This window comes from Mauremys reevesii, linkage group 5, assembly GCF_016161935.1.
Source record: "Mauremys reevesii isolate NIE-2019 linkage group 5, ASM1616193v1, whole genome shotgun sequence".
Classification (NCBI taxonomy): domain Eukaryota; kingdom Metazoa; phylum Chordata; order Testudines; family Geoemydidae; genus Mauremys; species Mauremys reevesii.
This window is the reverse complement of record NC_052627.1, coordinates 26,386,418-26,411,988: the sequence shown is the minus strand read 5'-3', so window position 1 is coordinate 26,411,988 and position 25,571 is coordinate 26,386,418. Positions and strand designations below refer to the sequence as shown.

The window sequence follows — 25,571 nt, the reverse complement described above, 5'->3', positions numbered from 1 at the left end:
AAAATCTACGTAACTGACACTGAAAGAGTAGGTTCATATGAATCTGTGCCTGTGTGTACTATCCTTTTGCATTTTCAGTAGGCAAAATTCCACAGTGTAATCAATTTATGAATGTAGCTATACAAAAAAGATAGAAATTCACATATCCAAAATGTGACAAATCCCAGCACTTTGGTATGTGGAGATGCAGTCTTATGTTTAAATCTACATGTTTTACTAATTCCAAGCAGCCGACTTCATCCCAGTTAGTTCCATTTAACTTTTAATATAATTTTTTGTAGTCCCCTTTCATTTGTCTTCAATATTTCTACCTTTCAATTTTTCAAAGGAAAGAAATTTGCACTAAAGTTAAATGTCTTTTCCCTGCCTGTCCATGCAGTGGAATGAGTCATGCATGTTTGACATCTCTGCCTGTTGCTATGGAAAAGGCTCCAAGTCTTTCCCACATGTCCAAAAAAGTGGTCTTTTCGTTACTGGGACAAAACGAGGATTCCCTCCTTTCTCTCCGCCCAATTAATGAATGGCTTGTACAGCTTGTACTTATACTTCGAACGCTAATGTTTTTATAAGTATAATTCATAGCAGCAATGTTACTGTAATTTTGCACAACTCTGACCTGGCTGTTTTCCTACATGATATTTTTGTGTGACTCTAGTGTTAACGAAAGATGCCCTAAAGATCATTTCCAGATGAACATTCCTAGGCCCTGATCCTGCAAACCCTTATGCACAATTTTTTTAACATCATTTCTTTTTGTCAAAAATGGCCCTTTTTTCAAAATTAATATTAATGAAAAAATGTGACTTTTTCCAAAAATTTCATTTTTCACATGTATTGACTTTTTATTTTTTATCAAATTCATTGCTAAAATAGTTATAGATATTTTTCATTTACCCAAATCTCAGCTGCAAATCAAAATCAATTTTGAATCTAAGTGAAATTTTTCATATTGAGGAAAACTCAGAAATTTTTTTGAAAAATACAAATATTTTCCTGAAATTTTTCATATAGTTTGAGAAGCCTTTTTTTCTTTCTTAGTCCAAAACCATTTGTAAACCAAAAACCTTCAATCCATAGTAAAAGAAAGGCATGGGAAGTGCAGCACAAGCCCCTGCACCAAGAAGTAAAGGACTATTGAGCACAGGGTGGGCCCATGAAGGACCTGGTTGTTTTCATCTAGATGTTTTTTGTTTGGCCCACAAGGGAAGCACTTTTTGCTTTGGTTGCAGGGGAGAACTGAGATTCTGAGTTAGGGAACCTGAGTCAGAGATCAGACAGGTAAGAACCCACTACAGCTGCCAAATGCAGTGTGACCCTGAAACCACCACCATCTCCTCCTTTTATGCATTCCATCAGACAGAGGTTATATGATAACTATTTAGACACAGCTGACTAGGACTGGTTTAGTCCTGTAGAGATGGGAAAGCCTGTTTCTGATGTCACTTATACCAGTTCCACATTGGCATAGCATCACTGACTTCAATATTGTGTTATCTACCATCTCTGTGTTCTTGGGGACTCATGGTGCAGTATCCCTGCCCGCTTCCCCCAGCCTCTGCTTGAACCAAAGCCGATCAGAAGAAAGACTTGCAGAAAGCAATGAAAAGGTGGTGGAAGACACACCTAAACTCCTCCGAACAAGGGTGTCAGGATTAAGAAAACTCCCCTAGCCTCATTTGCATCAAAGATGGGCTAGGGAGGCATTCCTATTAGCATACATAATGCCTTGTAGTATTTTGGCTGTTGTGTGTAAATCAAAAAAGCACAGAGGAAGGCAAAAAACAAACTAGACTCCCCCACCCCAACCAGCCAGCCAACCAACCAACCAAAAACAAACAAAGTTTGGTTTGAGTTTTAGGCATTAGTTTGTAGTTGGCTCTCATTTTATTCAAATCAGTTTGAACAACAATTTCTTGCCATTGTTTTGTAAATTTAGGCTCACTTCGCAGTCATTTCACAACTGCCCCATTGTGCTCATGGCTGGCCTTCTTGTTTGAAGCATCCATTCTATAATCTGTTCAAAATATGGCTGGGTATGTGATCTCTCTCTGCTTCTGATGGGGGCTAATTTAGCTACAACGAGTCAGGAAAAAGATGGAGTTATTCGTGGATAGTTCTCTGAAGATGTCCACGCAGTGTGCAGAGGCGAAAAAAAAAAAAACAGGATGTTAGATATAAAAAAAAAAGGGGAGAATAAGAGAAGAGAGAATATATATTATATTATATATATATATGGTACACGCCCACATCCACATCACAGTGTGTGTGTGTGTCTCTCAAAAAAAAAAAAAAAGATATAAAGAAAGAAAAAGAAAGAGGAAAAGAAACAAAAAAAATGATTAGTAGAGGAGAGAGAGAGAGGGAAAGATTAAAGAGAGAGACTCTTTCAGGAAGAGAAAAGAGGAGAGAGGGGGGAGGGGGGGAGATATATATAAAATCATGATGAGTGAGAAGATGGAGAAAAAGAAAGTATATTATTTATTTACATAATACAAGAATACAGGTACAAGAAAATAATTAATAAAAATATAAAATAAATAAAAAAAAAAAAATCTCTTCTTCTTCTTCTTCACAACTTACACAACACCTTTGTGGAGGAGGTTGGAGGAGGGGGGACTATAACAATGTTTAAAAAAAAGGATAAAATAAATTCAGGGTAAGTCATGGTGGCTATGGCTATTAATGGCTATGGGGCAGAATGGTGTCCCTAGTGTTCCCTAGCCTCTGAGATGGAGAGGATGAGGATGGAGAGAGAGAGAGAGATCTTGCCTCACAGGTTCACAGCTTCACAGCTCACTGCCTGTGGGGCTGGATAGATTGACAGGGAGATGGATGATGGGATTTGGGGACCTTGGGACCTTTTATTCTTAAGAGAAATGTAGTGGAAGCCAGGATTATCTGAGTTATAATCTTGGCTCCAAGAATGACTTTCTCTGTGGCCTTGGGCAAATCATCTAAGATCCCTGTCTGTTTCCTGCCCTTGTAAGGTCGGGAATGATAATGCTTTTCTACCTCACAGAGACATTTGGAGGGTGAAACTCTTTGATGATTAGAAGTGTTAAATATTATTACACACCTAAAGATTAAAACTATTAGCACTGTTTTTTAAAAATATTTTATATTTGCATCTTTCTCAAGACACCCTGCCAACCCCTTGCCACTCACTCACTCTGTTGTATCCCAGTGGAAAGTTCTGAATTACTATCCCTTGACCACGACCAAAATGCTTTCATGACAAATGGGGGGAAGGCATTTACAAACAACAAAGATCTTACTGTAGTTAATTTATAATTCTGTAGTGGGGGGGGGGACATAACAGATAATAGGATATGGAGCTTAAGTCTGATGATCCTTACACCAGAGTAATTAAGGAATAACGACTGTTACCAGATTTGCCTGTTATTAGGGTTACTCTTTTTTGGGGGAGCGGTAATTCTATCAATGTACTGCTTGTGTTATTTGTGTTCTCATATGGAGCTCTACTTCTCCCTTCTGGAAGTTCCCTCCCAATGAGGCTATCCTGCAGGACCTAGGTTACCCAAGGCTGGGTTCTTCTAGCCCTAGAATCAGATAAACACACATACACACGCATTAATAGAGCACGTCTGAGAAGACCGGGTTAATCAGCACTCCCAAGATGACCCCTTATATGTCCCTGGACTCAGCAGCTTCTCCAGCACCACATACTACTCCAGCACCACATACTACTGGAAAACTCTCAAGGAAAACTTTCCTTCCCAGACTTCCAGCTTGATTTCCTCGCCAAAGAGATTCAAATAAATTCAGATGAGGGTGTGATAATCATTGGGTAGGTTATCAACACCAAAACTCCAAAGCTTTGAAGTTGCCAACTACCAAAGAAAAACATTTTGGTAGTATCAGGGTTGAAAGTGGGCCGGTACGGGCCGCTACAGCGTACCGGTAAGAAGCTGGTACTGGTAAGAAGCTGGTATACGCAGACAACGTTAAAGCACTGCTGCAGCAAAAGACCCTCCTTAAAGCACTACCACAGCAGTGCTTTAACGTCGCAGCCCCTTTTGCGTCCCCACTGGCAGTCCTGCCGGTAGGGACCTTATCGGTGGGGCCGCCACCGAGGGGAAGGGAGAAGGGGCAGATGCCCCTAGGATGGCGATTTAAAAGGGCCTGAGGCCCCCAGCTTCCACTGCCGCTACCATGGCAGCGGCCGGAGCCCCAGGTCCTTTTAAATCACTGCCAGAGCCCCAGGAGGCATGGGCCAGGCAGCACTGATGGGCTGGCTGAGGGAGGCTGTCCCAAGCCCCGCTCCTTCCTTCTGAGGCTCCACCCCTTCCAAGGGCCCAGAGCCAGGCCCCCATACCGGTAAGTGTTTAGTATTACTTTCACCTCTGGGTCGGATGATGAATAGATGGGCATCAGAGCATACCACAAACCCTTGACTGCTCCAGAACAGACAGAACTTGACACTTGCCACATAATTTTTGACTGCATTATTAAGAATTGATGGCTTTGTCCATTCTTCCTCCAACCTGCATAATATAGTGCGGTGGTTTTCAAACTGCGAGTTGCGATCCAGTACTAGGTTGCGGAATGTAAGGCACAGCGGCTCCGGTCAGCACTGACGACTGAGCCATTAAAAGTCCCATCAGCAGTGCTGCCCTACTAAGGCAGGCTAGTCCTTACCTGTTCTGACACCGTGCTGTATCCCGGAAGTGGCCAGCAGCAGGTCCGGCTCCTAGGCTGGAGGGCCATCGGGCTCCGCACGCTGCCCCTACGCCAAGCACCATCTCCGACTGGGGGCGGGGAGGGCGTGATTGCGGGTGAGAGCTGCACAGAGCCGCTTGTGTGTCTCTGCCTAGGAGCCAAACCTGCTGCTGGCTGCTTCTGGGCACAGCGTGGTCTGTGGTGCCAGGACAAACGGGAAGCCTGCTTCTGCACCCCGGCTGCACCACTGACTGGAAGCTGCTGAAGGTAAGCCTGCAGCCCAACCCTGCGCCTCAATCCCCTGCCCCAGCCCTGAGCCCCCACCTCAAACCTGGAGCCCCTTCCTGTACCCCAAACCCCTCATCCCTGGCCCCACCTCAGAGCCTGCACCCCCATCTCAGAGCCCTGACCCCCTCCCACACCCCAACTCCCTGCCCCAGCCCGGAATCCCCTCCCACAACCTGAACCCCTCATCCCCAGCTCAGTTGGGTCATGGGCATCAACAAGTTTCTTCAACTGGATCACCAGAAAAAAAGTTTGAAAACCGCTGCTATAGTGGGACTAGCCTCACAGGAATGCCTGGCTAGGTGAACCTTTGTAATGTTCCTATCAAGAACACTCCATCACTTATACAGATTCAGTAGCAAGGGCAGTTTCAGCATTAGCAAGAACCTCATCCAGAACCAAGTGCCATTGGTTACATGGCGGAAGTCCCCATCAATCCAATGAGTGACAGTCTCCAAAATAGTACTGAGTATTCTTCATGGCAGAGGCAAATGAAAGCTTTGCTGACACCCTGCGGAGAAGCCCAAAGGGGAATGGGATTTGCTTCTCTAGGAAGGAAAAACAATAGCCTCATTATATTTATACTATCCATTGTCCTAACAGCTAATAGTTTACAGGGGCGGCTCTAGGCACCAGCGCGCCAAGCAGGCGCGCGCGGGCGGCCCGGGGGGCGGGCATTTTTTGGCTGGAGCTCGCCGGCATGCATGCCTGCGGCACGTCCGGGGAGCCGGATGGACGGACCCGCGCGGGGCATGACGGCGGCGTCCCGGTCCGCCCTCCCCTCCGTTGAGCTCCGGCAGGCGGCGGCAGGTCCGCGCCGGGTCCCGCTCGGCGGCGCGCGCGCCGCAGCAGGCATGCCGGGCAGGAGCTCGACGAGGCGCGCGCGCGGGCGCGCGCGCGCGCGCGGCCCTGCTGCCCGAGCCGCCCCCCCCCCGCCCGAGATAGTTTAGTAATATGCCTGCATACTTTTTGACTGAACTGAATGCTATTTCATGTTATTCCAACAGGAATTTTATCAGTTAAAACATTCTTTCCTTCATGAGACAGACATTTATAGGAGACGTGATTGGGTTTCTGTTGGTCTTCTCCTATTCAGAGTTAGCAATCAGATATAGTGTTAATGTATGCCTCCTGCGTGGTGATAAAGCATGTGTTCTGAAAGCATACAGTTTGGGCGGGCAGGAGGAAGCCTTAAAATCTCTTTTCATTATCCTAGAACTTTCTTCAATCTCAAAGCTTAACCTTTGTTTTACCCACCGAGAAATTTGTTCAGCATTTTACACCACCTCAAAATACATTGCCCCAGGGCTTTGTCAAAACTCCTCCTCCTAACCAACTTTCTTACTGCCAGCTACACTGTATAAACCATACGTAGTATCTTGGGGAAGGGCAATTTGTCTGTCCATCTGTATGTACAGTACATTAGACTAGATTCAGAAGTACTAGTAATAGTAGGTGAGATTTAAATCTTCCTATGCACATTCTGGTTAAGTGAGCATTCCCCATACCAAATATTGGTATGAAGTAAACAAATTATTCCCCTGGCAGAAACAGATAGTACTGTGGGATTTCATCATTGTAAACAGGAAACAACAGGGGAAGGCTGACATACATGCAGTTTTGCAAGTCACTCTGATTTAGACTACAGGCCAGACCAGCAAATTTAAGTCAGCCTTTGGCATACAGCCCCAGGAGAGCTAAACCATCTAGTCAGCTTAAGACATTATCAGACAGATGCGGTTTAATTTTGATTTTTCTGTTTATAGAAACAGAGTAACGTGATGATGTGCAATTTCTGATGACAGGTAAAATATGTATTTAGCAGCATGAGAGGGGCTAAATCCAAAGACGCTGAAGACTAAATGCCATTAATATGGTGTTTGAGGCAGGTGTCCGTGGATGTAAAATTGACTCCTTTCATCTCATCTGCCAATATTGCATCATCTATTTATTATTTTTTGGATGAAAAAGTATTGCCTCTAAAGAGACCGAGAGAGATTGCACATACGGGCAGTACAGGAATGCACAGATAATTACAGTACTTAAATGAGGGCTAAAAAGCTACGGCCCATATTTTCAGAAAAGAACACTGATTTGGTATGGCTCAATTTTGGGATATTCAACTTGAAACAAGTAGAGCCCATTATGCAGAGGTGCTGAGACTTCAATTGGTGTCCCTCAGCACTTGTGGAAATAGTTAACACGCAGGACATTGAAAAACTGAGGAACACAATTACAGTATTGGCAACTTCTGGAAACTTCTGTTTTCACCTGCACACGTTACATTTAGACCTCCATACAGCTAGCCAGATGTGCTAACACAAGGAAGAATTTGTGGTCTGGAAGCATCATCTGAAAATTATTTCTCTTCAAAGGCAACAGAGTTTTCAGAATCACAGTTAGCATTTATATTTAGGACTGAATTCAAACTAGGATTTTCAATGTCTTTAAAAAGAAAAGGTATAATGATTGCTAGTTTTCTTCCTATATGTACCATTTGTATTCACTTACTAATAAGATATTCCTGACCTCCAGCAGGTTAGTACCAGCCTGTATACTGTCCCTTATTCATAGCATGTGCCTAATCACTTTAAAAAAAGAGGACTAAAAAGATGATTTTGATTAACTTCAAAAGTGCTTGAAACTGACATGTATGGGCAAAAAATAAAAAAAAATCTGTTTGTCAAGTGTCAGATGAAATATTTTATTTCTTATACTGGTCTGAAATGATTAAAGCATCTTCTACTTTTTTCAGTGATTTTTTTATTGTTATTTTGACTATTAAAAAAAAGAAAAAGAGAATTCTGCTTGATGAGCTGTAAACTTTCAAAACCATTATCAGTTGAGAGAGAAAAATGTCAGGACCAAAAGAAGGAGAAAAAAATGCTTCTGTTTGGTGGAGCTAATTATTGCATCTACCCTGGTAAAATTGTAAGTATGCACAGCGCTTTGTGATCATAGTGTAGGACATCAAGGGAAAGAATATACAACTGTGGACACCTATTTTGGCTTTGTAAGTTTTGAGCAGCATTTCATATTACCCTTTAAAATGTAGAAGCCTTTCAACCATGAGTTGGAGCAAACCAGTGGCCTGGACTGTGCTCTCCACTTCAACTGGTGGACAGGAGCTAAAGTTGGTTGAACTGGACAAAGGATGCAGAAGGAGGAAGCAGAACCTCTGCAGCGTGTTCCTTTGTCAGTCTTTAGAGCCTATTAGGAGGTAATCCAGGGGAGGAGCTGCTGTATACTAACTAACTATGCTGCTTCCATGACTTGGCCATTATACAGATGAGGAACAAAACACAGAGAGATTAAGGCACTGATTCTCCTCCCACTTACACATGCTTTACACTGGTATCATTCTTTTGACTTAAGTAGAATCAGTCCTGATTTTGAAAGAGAGAAGAGTCAGGCCCTAAGTAACTTGCCTAAGGTCATATAAAGTCAATGGCAGAGCCAGGAATTGTATCCACATTGTACACATCCCCTGTCTAGTGCCTTAACCACAAGACTAACCTTCCGCTTTCTCCCTTCCTACCCAAAAAGTGGTTTACTCCAAAAACAAACATAAGCTAATATTGTCTCCTAATTTTGTAAAAAAAATTGATTATCTAGTACTTTCCTCAAATGCAGCTTGAACATTGCTGCATTATACTAGCCGATGTCTACAAGCTTTTCAAATGTTTTTGAATGTGTATGTTTAGCTCCCAGTGAAGTCAATGAGAGTCATATGTGAGCACCCTTGAGTAGAATTTGGCCTACAATCTGCAATACTCTATAAATATTTCAGTATCACTTTAAAATAAAGTAGGTGTCCTAAATACACTGAACAATTCATTCAATTAATTTCTGGTAGGCTGATTGTGGTGCATTACATACAAATTGATCCCTACAGGAAGGGAGATGCCAGCTTCCCTCTAATGAGCAATTGTTGGGCCCATGCTTTAGAATAGAGGTTTTCAAACTGTGGGGCATGGCCCCCTATGGTGGGGTGGGAAGGAACGTTCAGGGGGGCGAGTGGGGATGCCTGGCAGCTTGGGCCAGGCCCACACCATTGCCACCCCCTGATTCACCTCAGTGGACCACGCAGCATATGGGTCAGTGTCAACATCTGCCCTGGCTGCACTGATTTCCGTTCCTGGCAGCCTCTGCACCTAGTGCTGGCTCCACCCCCTGAGGCTTCCCCCACCCTGAAAACCTGAGGGGGGAGGGGAAGGTATTGTGTCTATTTTTGTCTAGGTTGGGGGGGGCACAACCAAAAATTATAATTCAGAGGGGCGGGGCTCAGCTCAAAAAGTTTGAAAACCACTGTTTTAGAAACCTTCAGATTTCTTTGTTCTCTTTAAATCCTGCTTTTAGCTTGGATATTTCACAGACAGGACATGTTTTATTGGTCAATACACTCCTGCAATGGTGGCAAATTTCAGCCATCAATGTTCATTCTCTTTGATCTTTCTGGCATAAGAAGGTTTTGTTGATCCATATGAAGTATATAGTCTCTCTTGTTCTTTCCTATTTGAAAGATCTCAGAATGTCATTTTGGGAAATTGCTTCTCTGTTCTGAAGGAATCAGTTATGCTAAATTCTACCATTCTCTTCTGTTGCCCGATCTATTTAATGCAATCTGTTTAATGGGCAACTCCACGTCTTGTGTGTATATGCACGTGTGTGTGTGTGTGTTTGTGTGTTCATTTCTCCCTCCCTCCGCATCAAAACCAGATGGTGCTGTGTATACGCTTTGTCAGTGCCTAGAAGAGATAAAAATTGGATGAGAATGAACTGACTGAAGTGCAATACAAACAAGACCAAAATGATTCTACTGACTTATTAATTTGAATTCTAAAACAGATAATATCAATTGAAGGTGTAACAAGACAGGGTACAGTAGGAAAAATATAAAAGGCAAAGGGTAACTTTTCTTGCACCCCTTAATCTCCCCATGATGAAGCATGCTGAAAATTCTGTTTTTAAACCATTCTTCCAGTGATTGTGAAACTGCTGCCTAAGGACCTAATCCAAAACTCTTTGAAGTCATTGGCAGTCTTTCCATCCACTTTAGTGGGTGTTTAACCAGATGCTAAAAGCCTAATCTTGCATTCCTTTTGCACCCAAAACTACCAACCCAAAATCAATTGGCAGTTCAGGGTGTGAAAGAATGCATGGTTGGCTCTTAAGGATATTTACAACCTATTTTTAATCCATTTTGAAAAGGAACTGAGATAAAATTGCTCTGCATATGGCCATAACACTTATTTCCACGGTGCTTTGATATTTAAGGCCAAATAATGACATTTTGCCACTGGTAACAGATATGTGTGATCCATGGGGAGTTGTGCTGCCCTATGGGATTGTACTGAGCTAGAGAAAGCCACAATCTCTCCCCAAGCAGCCCAGAGCATAGTGTGGATGGGGGAGACTATGGCTCCTCCCATCCCACCCACTTTAGGGCACCAAGATTGCAGCTCTTGCACTTCTCTGAGTTCACAGTCTGCAGCTGTGGTGGGCCATTGACCTAAAGAGCAAAGTTATACTTCGTTGAGAGGAAAGTATTCAGCTAATGAATACTTGCCAAGACAAGGGACAAAGAAGAAGTGTTGAATATAGCAAGGGCCCAATCTGCTGCCAACTGAAGTCCATGGGAGTCGGTCCATTGACCTGAATGTGCACTGGATCAGACACTTAGAGTATGTCCACACAGCATTTTGGAGCAAGCCTCCCAGCTCAGATCAATAGACTTGGGCTTGTGGGGCTCATACTGATGCTCTAAAAATACCTGTGTAGACAGTGCTTTGAAGTTGGGTCTTGAGTTGGAGCTCTGGCTCTGAAGCTCACTCCCTTTCTTAAGCTTCAGATCCCAAGCCTCAACTTCAAAATGCTAATTTTAAGTTAAAAATTAAGGCTCAACTTTGTGGGCTCCAAAAGGCTATATAGACATAACTTACATGTCTTTGAAAACCTACAGGGCTTACTAAATCCAATTAGGAACTTTGAAGGGAGCCGAGGTAGAGAACTCAGAAGGGGTATGACATGATCACTTTTTGCTTCCCTGTGAGAATATGCCATGTTATGCTTCAAGCAGCAGATGAACTGGCCTTCAGTCTTGGAGTTATGGGGAGTAAATAAAAATAAATTTAAAAGATCTTCTCTTGCAATACAACATAAGGAAGCTTCAAGAATTTGCATGTAAGTGGAAAATGGAATTTTCTTTGCATCGTCCAAAATAAATATTCACTCTTTTTAAACTGCTCTGATATAAACTGCTCTAATTTACACTGACGTAGAGCAGAAGAATTTTCATTTAAGTCATTGCAGTTATGACAATGTAAAATCAGTGTGAGAGGAAAATGTCGGGAAATTATATTTGTAGTGAATACAAATGAAGATAGCTCATTCTTGCAAAAATATTGCCTGTGCATTATTGCCAAGGTTAGCAACTGACTGACATTCTTTGTGTAAGTGCTGGTTTATTCAGTGAAATTAGTCCCTGGATATCTTTAATTTCTAATACATATATTTTAAATGGTTTATTGAGAGAGAGAAAGAGAGATGTCAGCTCCTGGACATCTTTAACTTCTCATATTTATAGATTTTAAATATTTTTGCATTCCCAAACTATCCTCTTCTTTTATAAATCATTCTGTTAGTCTTCTTTGGACCCATGCAGAGACCCCTTCCAACTTCTACCTGCCATGTTTTCTACTACTACTGTTTGTGTGCTGATAAAGGTAATGGGCATTTCATACAAAAAATACTAAATATTTTTCATTATGATTCAGTTATGTTAAACTTATTAAAAGGTATGTTACACTAACTGCATCCTTTTGTTCCTGCTCTTCTATTAATTCCCACATTTGCCTTATTCGTTTCTCTTGCAAACTTCCATCTAAGTAACTGATTAACTTTTTTTTCTTTTCTTACCCTCTTTAAGTTTGACATAGGGCTATGATCACATCAGATATACACTCTTGTGTCATCTACTCTGCCTTCAGATTTGACCTTAGTTCTCTCCAAATAGAAAAGGAGTGATGAAGGAAAAGAGGGAAGAATATGCACTTACCACAAATTTTCAATTAACTTATTTTTCTATATAGAGAAGAGTATCATCAATGGGAAATATACCTTGCTTTCACGAGTTGCATTGCTCCTTTAGCAAGGACTAATGTATATTTTGGCGATAAGCAATGGCATATGAAACAAGATTAAACCCATCATATGTTATGCTTCACAAACTATCTCCATGGAAATGCAGAGTTGACTTTCTTTCTTGCTCAAAAACAGTTTTGGGTAGAGATCACTACTGATTTGAAATTTAAATCCAAATTTCCTCATGAATGAGAGGACTTTGTTAGTCATGCATGGCACAGTTTTTCCAGTATGACCTCTGTTTTCAAAACAATGGATAATTCCCATTCTCAGGTTGAGGGAATCTACAGTGAAGGAGGAAGGGTACAGTAGCTTTGAAAGAGGTAACTGTTTGTCTTGAGTGCTTATTTTAACATTTTCTGATGGAAAAGCAGAGAGCATCAGAATCAATTTCCCTGGCTGCTGTTAGTCTGCCTCACTTCTTCTGGAAGGTGCTAGCTGTGGGGATTTATTGCAAAGAAGTGTTGGTCCTCATACTGTCCTAAGCATAGCTCTTACTTTCATTTTAATATGCTCACAGTGTGAGAGCATTGCATGGAGTGGAACATCATTTAACATATACTGTATAATATAGTAGTCCCTGATACCAATGGTGCATGGCTGGATACTAAAATCAACAGAGAACTCAGCCACCATATACTGTTATCACATTTTTTTTCATATTACTTCTCCATAGTGTGAAATTGATTGATGTCTTTGGTTAGCTCAATTTCAGCATAAAGCAAGAAATGGGTTATTCTAATTTCTTGTCTAGACATGATTTAAAATGCAAAGAGCAATCTCCAAGTAGATATTCCTTGTATTTAAGTATTACAATTCCTTTAGTTCCATATCAGATTTAAGGTTTTGTGTGGTATAAAGCATATACATTCATATTGTAAAGTAAAGCTCACTCTCTTTGCCAAGGAAATTATTAGGAACCTAAGTGCCAGAGATATGTATGTAAGTGTATTTATTTCCATTCACTGGAAATTATTAATCTAAAGTCAAGATTTAACATTCCATCTAATGACATTTTAATTCACTTTCATTATTTATGTACTTAAACAAGTTTCAGTTCAGTGTTTCTATTAAACACGGCTTTAAAAAGCTCAAATAATTCATATGCTAAATTTAAATTAAAATGGCAATAAACATGGTCTCACAGTAAAATAAAAGTTGAAAAATTTCTTATGAAAGATACTGGACTGTAAACAAAACTGTAAAGAGAAATTTATAAGCCCTTAAAGAAGGTTTTGTCATTTATACTAATGAATAGACCAAGTGGAATTTTCAAAGATCCTGATAATGAAAAAATCTAAATATAATGATTGAAGGGAGATTACCCTTTCTCTTCTTTCTGTTCATTTTTCACCCAGTACATGTAAGAGGAAGTGTATGTTTGAAATTTCACACTGAAAATGTAATTGTCTTAAAATTAGAAAAAACAGGCATGAATGGATTTCCACAGTGTTCAGTCATTAGTCTTGGAATATAAAACTGGTTTGGAACTGTTAGAGGTAACAATACTGTTGTTATGATTCTAATATATTTCTGAAGAAAAATCAATGGTTAAGGAAAATTCAGTTTTTCAACTGAGTACAAAACTGTGCTTCTCCTATAGCAAAATGAGCACAGGTGCAATTGCTAATAATGCAGGAAGCATAAGTGCACCACTTGAGAGGGATGAGTAATTCATGGCCATCTTGTTCTTTTTGCTATCCTGGTCAAGTCCCACTCAGTATGGCTGCAGTATGCATTCATTCTTATTCCTAGTTCCTTCCCTCTTCCCAAAAACTCTTTTGTTATAGGTAACGCCACTGGAAAGGGGGGCTTTGAATTCAGTTTGACATAACTGCACAACATTCCAGATGTGTACACAATTGCTTAGCATGTAGTGAACATGTGGAAATGGCAAAACCAAACAAACACGAAAGCTGCTGATCTGCTCCTGTGCCTTCTACTCTATCTACTTTACTTCCATCTGGAGATGGCACTGAATTTTGCCACGCCTGGGTAGATCCATGGTCTTGGTTTGGGCTCATGTCTAAGTCAACCCAAAATGCTGGATCTGAACAATACAAACTTTAAGGGTGTTCAAAATCCAAGTCCAGATCAAAAATTTGAAAATAGAGCAAAACATAACTTCATGCCCCAAACCCCTGTACTTCAAAGTGTTCAAGATCCAGAGCCAAGCTCTGAGGCTTGAGTCCATCTCTCCTTCCAATTCCAGTAAAGACAGATGAAGTGATTCAGAAAAAAGTAAGAATACTTCCCTCTCCCTTTGAATAAAACCCAAATAAAACCTTTCTTGAGGTTCCAAATAGTTTTTTCCTTAAAGGTTGCCTTGTTTTCCACTATTTTTCATTTTGTGCTCCTGTGCTCCTGAAGCTTCCATCTTGATCTTCTGAGGTTCAGATAAGTTTGAAAGACTGTCCGAACTGCAAATGTTTAGGCCCCAGTTCTGGAAAATATCCCTGTTCAGGACAGCACTTAAGTCCCACTGACATCAGATTAATTAGTGGTTATATAGTAGTTTGACAGCCTCAACTGGGAGTGGTTTGACAGCCTCAACATAAGATGTACAATTTTTTGTTATTTTATTTAGGAATACAGGACTGAAAGGGACCTGCTGGGTCATCAAGTCCAGTCCTCTGCTGTTACAAGCAACTCCTTCATATAATCCTGTTCATAAACTTATCAAGCTCCAACTTGTTTTATTAATCAAACAGAAATCCAAAAACATTTGAAGATTGCCTATTAGCAATGTCATCATATCCTGAAATCTCCAAACCAAAAGTCTTTCTCCATAAAAAAAAAATCTGAGAGTCATTCTCCGAGACCTTGTAACTTATTTAATTTGTTACTTCTGTAAATCTTTCAGAGATTGATAATTCAAACAAATGTAATAATATTAAGCTTTCTTAAAAATATCCTGCATATAATTTGTAATAAGAGGAAGAAATAGAAATGTTTGTATTAGCATAATCACAAGCACAGCAAAAAGATCATTGTGAGGTAAGAGGAGAAAAAAAGTAGAAAATCTGAAAATTAGGTCATTCAGCATATGTTAATTTACCCTTTTTGGGGGTAGAATAATGGAGATTTTTGCATAACAGCTTATCTTTTCCAGAAAAATAAAGCTATGTTGGAAACATAAAATCATTTCAATGTTATCTTTAACGCCACAAAATATATATTTGCAAACAAACATTAATTGTTTTTAAGGCATGGATACTTTACAATGTATGGCATGCAAAAAGAGTATGTGTAATCCATATAGCAGCTACCCAGCTCTGACAAAAACAAGCAGTCAAGTGCTGATGTTTATCAGATGAGCAATATTTTAAATCAATTGATTTTTTATGTATGTTCCTGATTTAGAGAATCTTTCTTTTCTCAAATGTGCAAATGCATGACAAAATTACGCGTTCAGAACCTGATCCCCAGCCCACTGAAGTCAATGAAAATCTGTCTGCAGACTTCAGTGGGTTTTGGATCAGGCCCTTAATTAACAAGTTGAACAAAAAAAGGCCTTGTCAGAAAACACTAACCAAATATATTCACTAATGTCTCTTTATCTGTATTTCTCTCTGTTAGGTTCACACATGCCTTGCCACCAAACAGCTATCATTACAGAAATGGCTTTCCTTTTACTATCAACCTGACTAAACTTCAACAGGTGACCTAGAGGTGAAAGGTTCTATATATTTTCTTAATTCCCCTGATCCTATTTTGAAAGGGGTGGTTGTCAAGAATATCTAATATACAGCACATCAGAAAACAGATATACTTTTTGCTTGGAATATAATCCAGAAATGTAATATTCAGTGTGTTAAAAACTAATAAGAACAGTGGGATACTTAGACTAACGTTGACTTTGTAAACTTCCCTATAACACAAAGTGAACAGCAAAACTTAACATTTAAAAAAACAGATTAAATGAAACTCTTGGGTCAATATTTATATTCCCAACAGTATTAAATAGGCTTAGACACATTTTGTGACTCAATCATATTGGAATATACTTGTCCTATTTTTGTCCTTTTCTATGGAAGACTCATTCTCCACAAAAGGGCAAGACATATTTTTGTTTCAGTTTAGTTCTAACCAGATGTTCAACGTCAGTATTCTAAAAGATTTCCCGATTGAAAATAAATGGGATTTAGGCTCTGAAGTATCTCAATCACTTATAAAAATGAGACTTAGGCTCCTAAATTGCTTAGGCCTTGCAACACTTAATAGAGTAATGCCTAAATACATTTAAAAATCTGGGCCTTAGTCTCTCTGTGCCTCAATTGCTTCTTTAAAATGGGAATAATAGTACTTCCCTGTACTATGGTAACAGGGGCTATATAAGTTCCATAGATAGATTTTGATACTTTTACTTATGATGGGCAGGATCTTACTCCACAAGTATTCCCATTTACATCTGTGGAGTACTGACTCCAGAAGTATCGCTTTGACTATTCATGGAGTAAGGAACTATTCAGCATGAGACAGTGTATCGGGCTCTTACCCTAAATGACTCAGCAACAAGTTGTCCTGATGGTGTTTAGTTTGCGCTGAGATTCTGCAAAGTGGGCAGCTGCTGGGGAGAATTGTAGCTTCTGCATGAGAGAGAGACAGAACCAGACAAGACAAATAAAAGAGAGAAATTACATTATGTAGGAAAACTTCAGAATTTGTGCCTTGCCTGTGGGCATTCCGACTTTAGACTAAACAGACAAAGGAAGTCACACAAACAGGAAGAGGATATATGAAGAGGAGGCTTTTTCTTATCAAGAACTCGCTTCCTGTCTACAGACATTTTACTGTAACTTTATTAGCTGTTATTTATGACCAGCCTTTGCTAACCATTACCATTGAATCTCTGTCCTCTTGTTTAGTTAATTTCTCATGAGGGATATATCTGTCTTCACTTGCATTTACTACATTGCTTTTTCCCCCTCACACAAATCATTCACTTCTGTTTTAAACAGGAATACGTGAGATTTGTTCTTTGTGAACATGGCAGAGACCTTTAGAGATTAAATGCTCTTAGACAGTTTGGGATCTAGAATCTCTGGGCTGGAAAAGGTAAATATTTTCGTGACTGCTGAGCAATACCTCAGTCCTAACATGACGACTTCTTCTGGCAATTACAGCAAATAAACAATATATTCTTTCTCCTTTTAAACAAACTGTTCTTCATTGTTTGCAGGAGAGTCTGATCATAATGATGGGCCTGAAGTAGCCAGGGATTCTTTACATAAAACTCTTTTTTGCATTGGTGTCTCAACATTCCCCCCCCCCCTTCTCCCAAAGCATTTGCTGGATATTTTTATCCTATAGGCTAGCTCATTTGTCTCTGTAGCTCTTCCATTCAACAGCGTGCTACTGCTTTCTGGCACATAGCCCTTCAGCTAGCAGAGCCAATTAACTGCTTTTTCAGCTAAAAAAAGATCTCCCTCCTCCCATTCTTACAAGAAGGTTAGCCAAAGTACATATTAGTTTCTATGAATATATCTCTTGAAAAAGTATAAATGTGCCATGGATTGGACTTATTTTTATCTTGGAAAATCTCACTTAAAGCTATACTTTTCAGCCTTTTCTTTGCTTGTCATCATACACATTATTAGCATATGCCAACATTTATATTTCTACTAACATACAATAAGGCAGCGGTGTGTTCATGAATACGGAAACTAGCCAGATGAAGTGATGAGGTCACAGGTGCAGAACTCACCTGAGTCATTGCATTGCCTATTGAAAACCCAAGATCCTGCAGCAGTTTGGGATTCAGATCAGTGGGATCTTGCGGAACAAACTGCCCCATCTCTGCCAAAACCAATAAATCCTCTATAAAGCACTGACATCAACTCAGGAGAGGAGGTCATTTTCTCTGTGCAGGAGAAAGAGACACTGGATAAGCGATGAGGTTTTTTCCAGTTGCAATATTTATAATAGAATTATGTGAACAATTTGTAAGTGAACATCGTACTTGGCAAATATAACCTCCTATGAAAATCACTTCAGTGCAGAGAGTCAGCGCATGGCCCATTTAAGCCCTAGATAAGTCAGAATATTTCTAACCATAATATCATGGATAGAGCTGGTGAACAATTTCCAGCAAATTAAGTATTTGTCAAATATATTCCTCGATGTGGTCAAGAATGGAAATTTTTTGAAAAATAAATGGGAAAATGTTCATGATTTTTAGCCCAGTGTTTTGACCAATTATAAAGCTGATCATGGTTTTATTTCAGAACAATTTGAATTTTATTTACAACCTGAGAATATTTTTGGAAATCTTTTGCTATTTTTTTTTAAATCAAAAACTGTAGTTTTTGTTTTAATGGTGAATTATCTGCAAATAGGTTGTGAATTCCCTGGGCTACAATCTGTTATAAATATTTACCAAGGCTTCCAACAACTTCAGTGGGCATTGGAACATGCCCTAATTGCAATTCATTGTTCAAGTTGTGTGACTGGGCACATATGTCGTGGTATTGACTGGAGAGTACCTAAAATTTGTAAACAGAGGGACTGCCTGAAAAAATAATTGGGGATTTAATTCTATCAGGGAAAGGCTGGACTGGAGACCATAACACTAGATAGAGAACAAGGAATAGTATTTCATTACACTTGGCTAGGTACGTGGACTCCGGATTTTAAAATAGAAAGATATAAACCAGATTTAAGAGCTGTATAACAGAATTTACTTTCCCTATTTTTGTCCCATTCACCCCAATGTAACTGCCTATGTATGTCATGCCCATTCCTAGCTGAAAAACTTGTAACTTTAGATCCTAATTCTGCTCATTTAATTTTCTGCATGCTATGGGTCCAGCTATGGGAGTTTGGAGAGCATCTGTGTATTTTCTCCATTCCATCTCTCTACCCAGTGCATGTATATAAATCCACTGGTATCCATTTTATGTCACTTAATCACCAACCACTCACTACTCTCTTTAGTTTTATGTACATGAACAGTGTTATTTGCAGAGGGTACGTTCTTATGGCCTTATCTTTCTAACAGTGCCAGGTCTTTTTGGAATACTGCCTTATTGGAGCAGTGGAGGAAAGGAGCCTTTCTTGGCACCAAAGTGCCTGTCTCTTTGCCCAATGGAAATGTTGGGGATTTATGGATATAGGATAACTTGGTGGTTTTATTTGACGTTTATGGGGAGGGGGGTTCTGTGTCTGTCTTTTTCTTATTTTTTTCTAATGAGTCTGATGGATAATTTTGCATGAAGCTCTCTGAATGTGAGTGGGCACAGGGACATTAAAAAAAACATGAATCTTTTTGAGTACTCATCCCAGAAGAAGGGGGATATTTTATTTTTGCAAGAGATGCACACAGTTGCTGGCAACCAAACCAATTGGCTTTCTGATTGGAGGGGGGCGGGTGGGTTTCTGAGTTATGGGTCCACTGCAAGCACAGGGTTTGCCATTCTTTTCTGTGGACAGGGTGAAACCTGATTCAGTGGTTGTGCAGAAAGTTGTTCCAGAATGTTTATTGACAGTTCAGGCTACTTTTGTGCAATATCTTTTTTAAAAATTTATTTATTAACGTCTATCTTCCTGTTGTAGCGAAAGACAGGGTGGATTTTTCTTTTTTCCAGAGTTTGGGGTGTCTTGACAAATGGCTGGACAAGTGATATCTTAATTTTGTGGGGTGATTTTATTAGTACTCTGAATGAGAGATGGATAGGACTCATTTGGAACTGCATCCACTGGCTGCTCAGCGACTTTTACAGGCTTCCAGCCTGACCGATATGTTGTGATGTTTTCACCACTATGCACAGCAGTACACCTGGTTGAGTACTAGTGCCAGCTCTTTCTCTGTGGCCCATTTGGACCATTTTTATGTTTTTACTCATCATTTGTCTTATTTGCTTTCTAGTTGTATTGTCCCTCCTGGGATTGCAGATCATGGTTTGGTCTTATTTGTGTTATCTCTTCCTTCTATTCAAGACCACCATTCATACTGACATTTTAACAAGATGTTCACTTTTGGGACTCTTTCAATTATTTTCGGGGAGCCTGGGTTGCCTCACAGGATATTTTCTCTTCCTTGAGGCAATGGTGGGAGGTGGGTAAAGTTAATGTTAAATGTTTTTTGTCAGCAATACACACAGTGGACAGCCCTAGGTCTTCACTGGCGTATGAAGGAGCTAGAGCTGTGGATTGAAAAAGCCTTTTGTGGCAGTAATGATGCTGGGTTGCATGAGAGCCTTTTTAACACTTGGAGATTTTTTTTATGCAGAGACCACTTCATAGGCAGTTGGAGTTCCCAGGGCTGCTTGCTGAACCCCCTGTTTATAACCCTGCCATGAGGATTCCTAGTCTTGTTTCTTTTCTTACTGTGGCAAGTGTAGCAAAACCGGTTCATTTAATTGATGTTACTAATTTTACAAAGGTCTCTGTGGATAGCTTGGCTGTCAAGCTTGTTTTTCATTCCATTCACTGGGTTTCTCACTTTTTATCAGAAGGTGGAATCAGCCCTTTCTAGGGGCGTTATTGCCAGGGTAGATAGTTGCTTCCTTGAGCGAGCCATTCCTGATTATATTCACGTTTCTATCTTCTTGCCTGTTGCTCCTGCTGAAGATTGGGATGGTGACAAGCCTGGCAGCTTGCTTGCCTTCGGTGGGTCTTCTGAATTTACTTTAATAGCTTAGGCCATAAGTCATTGTATATGCATTTAATTGTGGGGGATGGGGAGCTCTTATGAATGGGGAAGGAGGGTGTCTTAATTAATTGTATGGAGAGATGCATCAGTTGAATTTGAGAACAGTCTGGGTAGGACCCACCTTTTTCCATTCATGTCACCCTCCCACTGGTACCCTAAGCCCAGGCAGGGATTTCTCCCAACCCTCCCACCCCGACAACCACACACACCTGGGCCCTAAAAGATTGAAATGTGACACCTGTGTTTTCTTGCACATTTGCAACATAATTGACAGATTATAATGTTTTTAAACTATAGAACCTGTTTAAAGGATGTTTCCTCACTATGTGAATCAAACAAACCTATAACGGGTTAATTTTGTAGGGGGAGGGGTCCTGTTACCAGTTGCTGAAATGTTTAATTAGATTCACACAGTGGGGGGAAAACCTTTAAGCAGATTTTAGACTTAAAAACATAATCTGTTGCTAATGGTATGGTATGCAATAAAATGGAGGTCTAACACGTCAGTCAGCTGTCACACATTTCCAGGTTTGAGAGGCATAGAATTGGGGACCACTAATTATTTATCTATAGTGCGTACAGATGCAACACTAGCATAAGTGTGCCATGCTGTGCATGTGTAAAATTGAGAAGTTGCACACCTATGGCAGTATATTGGATTAATTATATGCTGTTATTGATGTGTGGTTGACAACATCTGCTCTCTGCATTTGGTTCTTGACCTCAGATAAAGGGTAAAATGTGATGCAGACATGTGATCGCTTTTTCTCATGGGTATTCTGTGTTGTGCTTTGCCTCTACATATAGCTTAAGAGGTACCTCATCTATGATCCAAAAGCTCTGTGCCCACTTTAGAGGAGGTGTATTCTTTGAAAGATTTGGCTGATTAAATCATGAACTTCCCTGTCTTCAGATAGAGCAGGAGGTGGTGATTAGAGATGGTTCCCCCCCCCCAAAAAAAAGCACAAGGAGTAATGTCATGACATTTGTTTCTAAATTATTTTCTGTTTTCCTCAAAATTTGAAGTTTTTAAATTTGAAACTTTCACTCAGCTTTAGAGTTGGTCAAGTAACGTGGGGAGGGGTAAATCACAAAAATATTGTTGAAATTCTCCCATCTTTCTTCACTAACTTTTATTTTAAACGTCATTGAAATTTTGAAATTCAAAGGTATCTACCAACTTTGGAATGTGGAATTCCACATTTCACATGTTAGATTACTTTGGTGAGCTGCTTGCTTCCATTCAGGCTTTCTACCTGCATGGCTCCACCAAGAAATATGGCAGGCTTTGTACTGGTAGACTAGCCACTAGTAATGACTGGCCCCATTGAAGTCTCCATTGGCAAAACTCCCATTGACTGTAATGAGGCCAGGATTTCACTCTCTGTGCAACAATGGAAATGATAATGTTTGTTATGGAACGAAGATCTCCAGTGGGGATGATGCTGACATGAGCTAGGTCATTCCACTGGTCTGCCTATTAGGAGAAAAATTCCTGTATTGACCATTACAAGGAAATGACAATGCAAGTCTGGAAGTGGTGAGAGAAATGCTGGCGTCAGGAGACCACCTTCTCAGAGAAATAGTCAACAGCATTATGATGTTGCTATATATGGCCACTTAAAATGACCAAGATTTATTCTACCTGCCTGAACAAGAGACAGACAAACCACTGGAAGGCAAGACTAATAGACATGATGGCTATATTCATTTAGCAGAGCCTGAATGCAAACTCCAGGCAGTGTTATGCTGCTCAGAACAATACAGGTACAGTACATCATTGGCATCACCATAGCCTTTCCATTCGCAAACACTTTTTTGCTGTATTTGTCTAGCTCAAATCTATTATATTAATTCTCTTCCCTCTCATAGAGCAAGTGCTTTCTAGCACAGTAGCAAATCCAAGAACATGGAGGCAAGAATGGATTAAAGGGAAAAGTTACAGTCTCTGTATCTCTGAGTTATTTAGTCTCTAATTTTTACATATTATACCCCATTATTCTTTGTTGAATCAGAAATCTTCCTAGAACCAAAAAAAAAAAAAAAAGCAGCTTATAAGCTTGTTTGACAGAGTTGTGGGAAACCCCATCCTATGCTGGGTGAGTGTGCCCGCCTCTCTTAGGAAATAGGGGGTGGAGTGTATACATATCTTACATCTACATCCCTCCCAGCCAGAGTCTATACGCTCACCCTTATCAGCAGGGTGGTGCGGCCTAGTGGCCAGAGTCCATAAATTCACCCTTGTCAACTGGGCAGTAAGGCCTAGGGGGCAATGTCAGTCAATCTGCCCTTTTCGCAGGGCAGTAATGCCTAGTTGCTCAAGTCAATAACTTCACCCCTTTTCACAGAACAGTAAGGCCCAATGGCCAGAGTCAGGAAATCTGCCCCTTCTTGCAGGGTGGTCAGGCCCAGTGGCCCAAGTCACTACATTTGCCCGTGTTCACAGGGCCATAAGGCTTAGCAGCCAGAGTCAATAAATTCACCCTTGTCAGCAGGACAGAAAGGTCTAGCAGCCACTGCCAGACACAGGGGGAGGGGATGCACCCCCAGCAGGGGGGTCCAGGCCCTCCCTCTCCACCGGACCCCAGCCCAGGGCCCTGTTAGTGGACATAGCGTGGGCCACTGAGTCAGTAGGGAAAGGCTCCAACCGAAATACGCTGACTCAAGGCTTTGGCTCACTCACTAGTCTGCCATCTGATTCCCCTGAGCTGCTTCCTGCCATCATCCCTGCTGCTGTAGTCTGGGCATCCCTATTACCTCTAGATTCTCCAGTATGCCCTTTCTCCAGCGCCTCCAAACCCTGCAAGACCTCCGGGGTTGCCTTGGCATCTGCCTGGGCTGCAGCATCCCCAGCTCCTACAGTCCTGGACTTCTGCTGAGTCTTGGCTGGAGCAGGCAGCACATGTCCTTCCTCCATGGTAGTCAGCCTCAACTGAGCCGAGCTGCTCCTTTTATACCAGTGCACCTGGAGCATGCCCAATAAAGTGGGCATGGCTTCCTCAACCCACCATGCAGGGTTAACCTTTCCCCATCCAGTGTGGGGCAAGTGCACCCCGTCACAGCTTGCTTTTGATATTCCAGCTGGAAAATGTTTTGTTAATTGATTGGGGGGAGGGGAGGAAACCCTCTCTTGGAGCATCCAGTGGAGTATGCAAAAAAAAAGGGGGGGGGGTGGAGGGGTGGCCATTCCAGGTTTCTGTTTTGTGCCTATGTAAAGGACAGTTTCATTTTGTCTAACTCTAGCATTAGCTTTAATCATGCAATGCATACCTCATCCTTTCCCCCTTCTGAACACATTAACTTCCACTGCATGCCATAAAAGCAAAAATACATTAGAATGCAATTTTACAACTATTTGGTGCTTTTCCTTTTATGTCTCAGCTCATTGTGCTGGAAATGCTCCTCCTACTGGTTCCTTAGTATATCACAGTGCAATGTATAGAAAATACAGCACTGTCAGCTATGCATCTTATGTAGTCATTGATATCTGCACAAAATACTACTATTCTTTCTGGTAGCATGTTACACCCACTTTGTTTAGATGTAAGTGATTAGGGTTACACAATGTTGAATGCAGTGGAGAAACAGGCTTCATTTGTGTTGTTGTTGTTGTTGCCTGTCTGTATTTTTTTATTTCTAACCAAAACTGCAGACAGCAGTTACAAAAAATCTGAACCACGAAACACAAACTTTTCTAGACGCACTTACAAATTCCAGGTTGGGGCTTTCATTTATTTCCAGAGGCAGATAACGACCTAAGTAGAAGCTGCATCTACCCCTAGTAAAGCTTAGAGAGAGAATTTCTTCTCCATCTCTTACCTCACTGCTTCTGTTTGCTGAGCCTGCCACGCTTGTTCAACATCAGAGTTGAAAAGACTGAAAACTCATGAAGCAAAATAAAACCTGCTAATGCTGTGGCCCTTTTGTAGTGGCCTCAGAGGAGTATGGAACAGGGAAAATCTCATGCCTCACTCAAGGGCATTAGAGTAGGAGGAAAATCCGTGTGAAGAGGATGGATCATTGGGGATGGAAGGTGACAGTTTAAAATGCACTGGTTAGTAGCTGTGGGAACAGGTGAAAAGTGAGGCGGTGAAATGTGAAATGAAAGGAAAGGATGGGTGTGTGGATGGGACCCCTTTCAAAGTATGTTTTCAAAAGCACAAAATAAAAAAATAGACCAAGACTTCAGACTAGGTAGGCAACGAAGTGGGAAGAAGTATTGGGCTACCTTTTTATATACTCATATACTGTGATGAGACTCACTTAGCAATATGATTCAGGCCCCAATTTACGAACAAGCAGTACCACTAGGAAGTTAGATGCTTATTGTGTGTTCATTCCCAAAACATCATCCCAACTCTGCTTAACATAAGTTTCAAGTGTCTGGCAGTCTCCTTTCATCACAACAGTTTACAGAAGACAGGCTTACAACTCCCTCCAATCATACCTAGCAGCCTTGTTAACAATCTCAGAAGAGGCCAACGACCCAGCAGGCACGCAAGCTGAACAATTATCCAACCTTCGACGCCAGGACTGAGGCACGTAGATAGAGCAGTGTAGTGAACTTGTGCTGTCGTGGCCTGGCTTTATCTATATGTGGATTAACAAAACTTCACTCTCCAGGGTTTATTAGTACTTATTGTTTGTGTTATGGTAATGCCCACATGCCAACAAGAATGGGCCCCCACTGTGCTATGCCAGGGTCGGCAACCTTTCAGAAGTGGTGTGCCGAGTCTTCATTTATTCACTCTGATTTAAGGTTTCGCGTGCCAATAATGCATTTTAACTTTTTTAGAAGATCTCTTTCTAT

At 40.9% G+C, this 25,571-nt stretch overlaps 1 long non-coding RNA gene across 1 annotated transcript; it reads right to left on the bottom strand.

Annotated features, from left to right (window-relative positions):
• Positions 1–9,595: 9,595 nt before the first annotated feature.
• Positions 9,596–23,667, bottom strand: LOC120406692. Its single transcript, XR_005599485.1, has 4 exons — positions 23,519–23,667; positions 17,816–17,971; positions 16,607–16,697; positions 9,596–9,713 (listed from the first exon to the last, which is right to left on the bottom strand). It is a non-coding gene; the product is annotated as an uncharacterized LOC120406692 (long non-coding RNA).
• Positions 23,668–25,571: the final 1,904 nt, after the last annotated feature.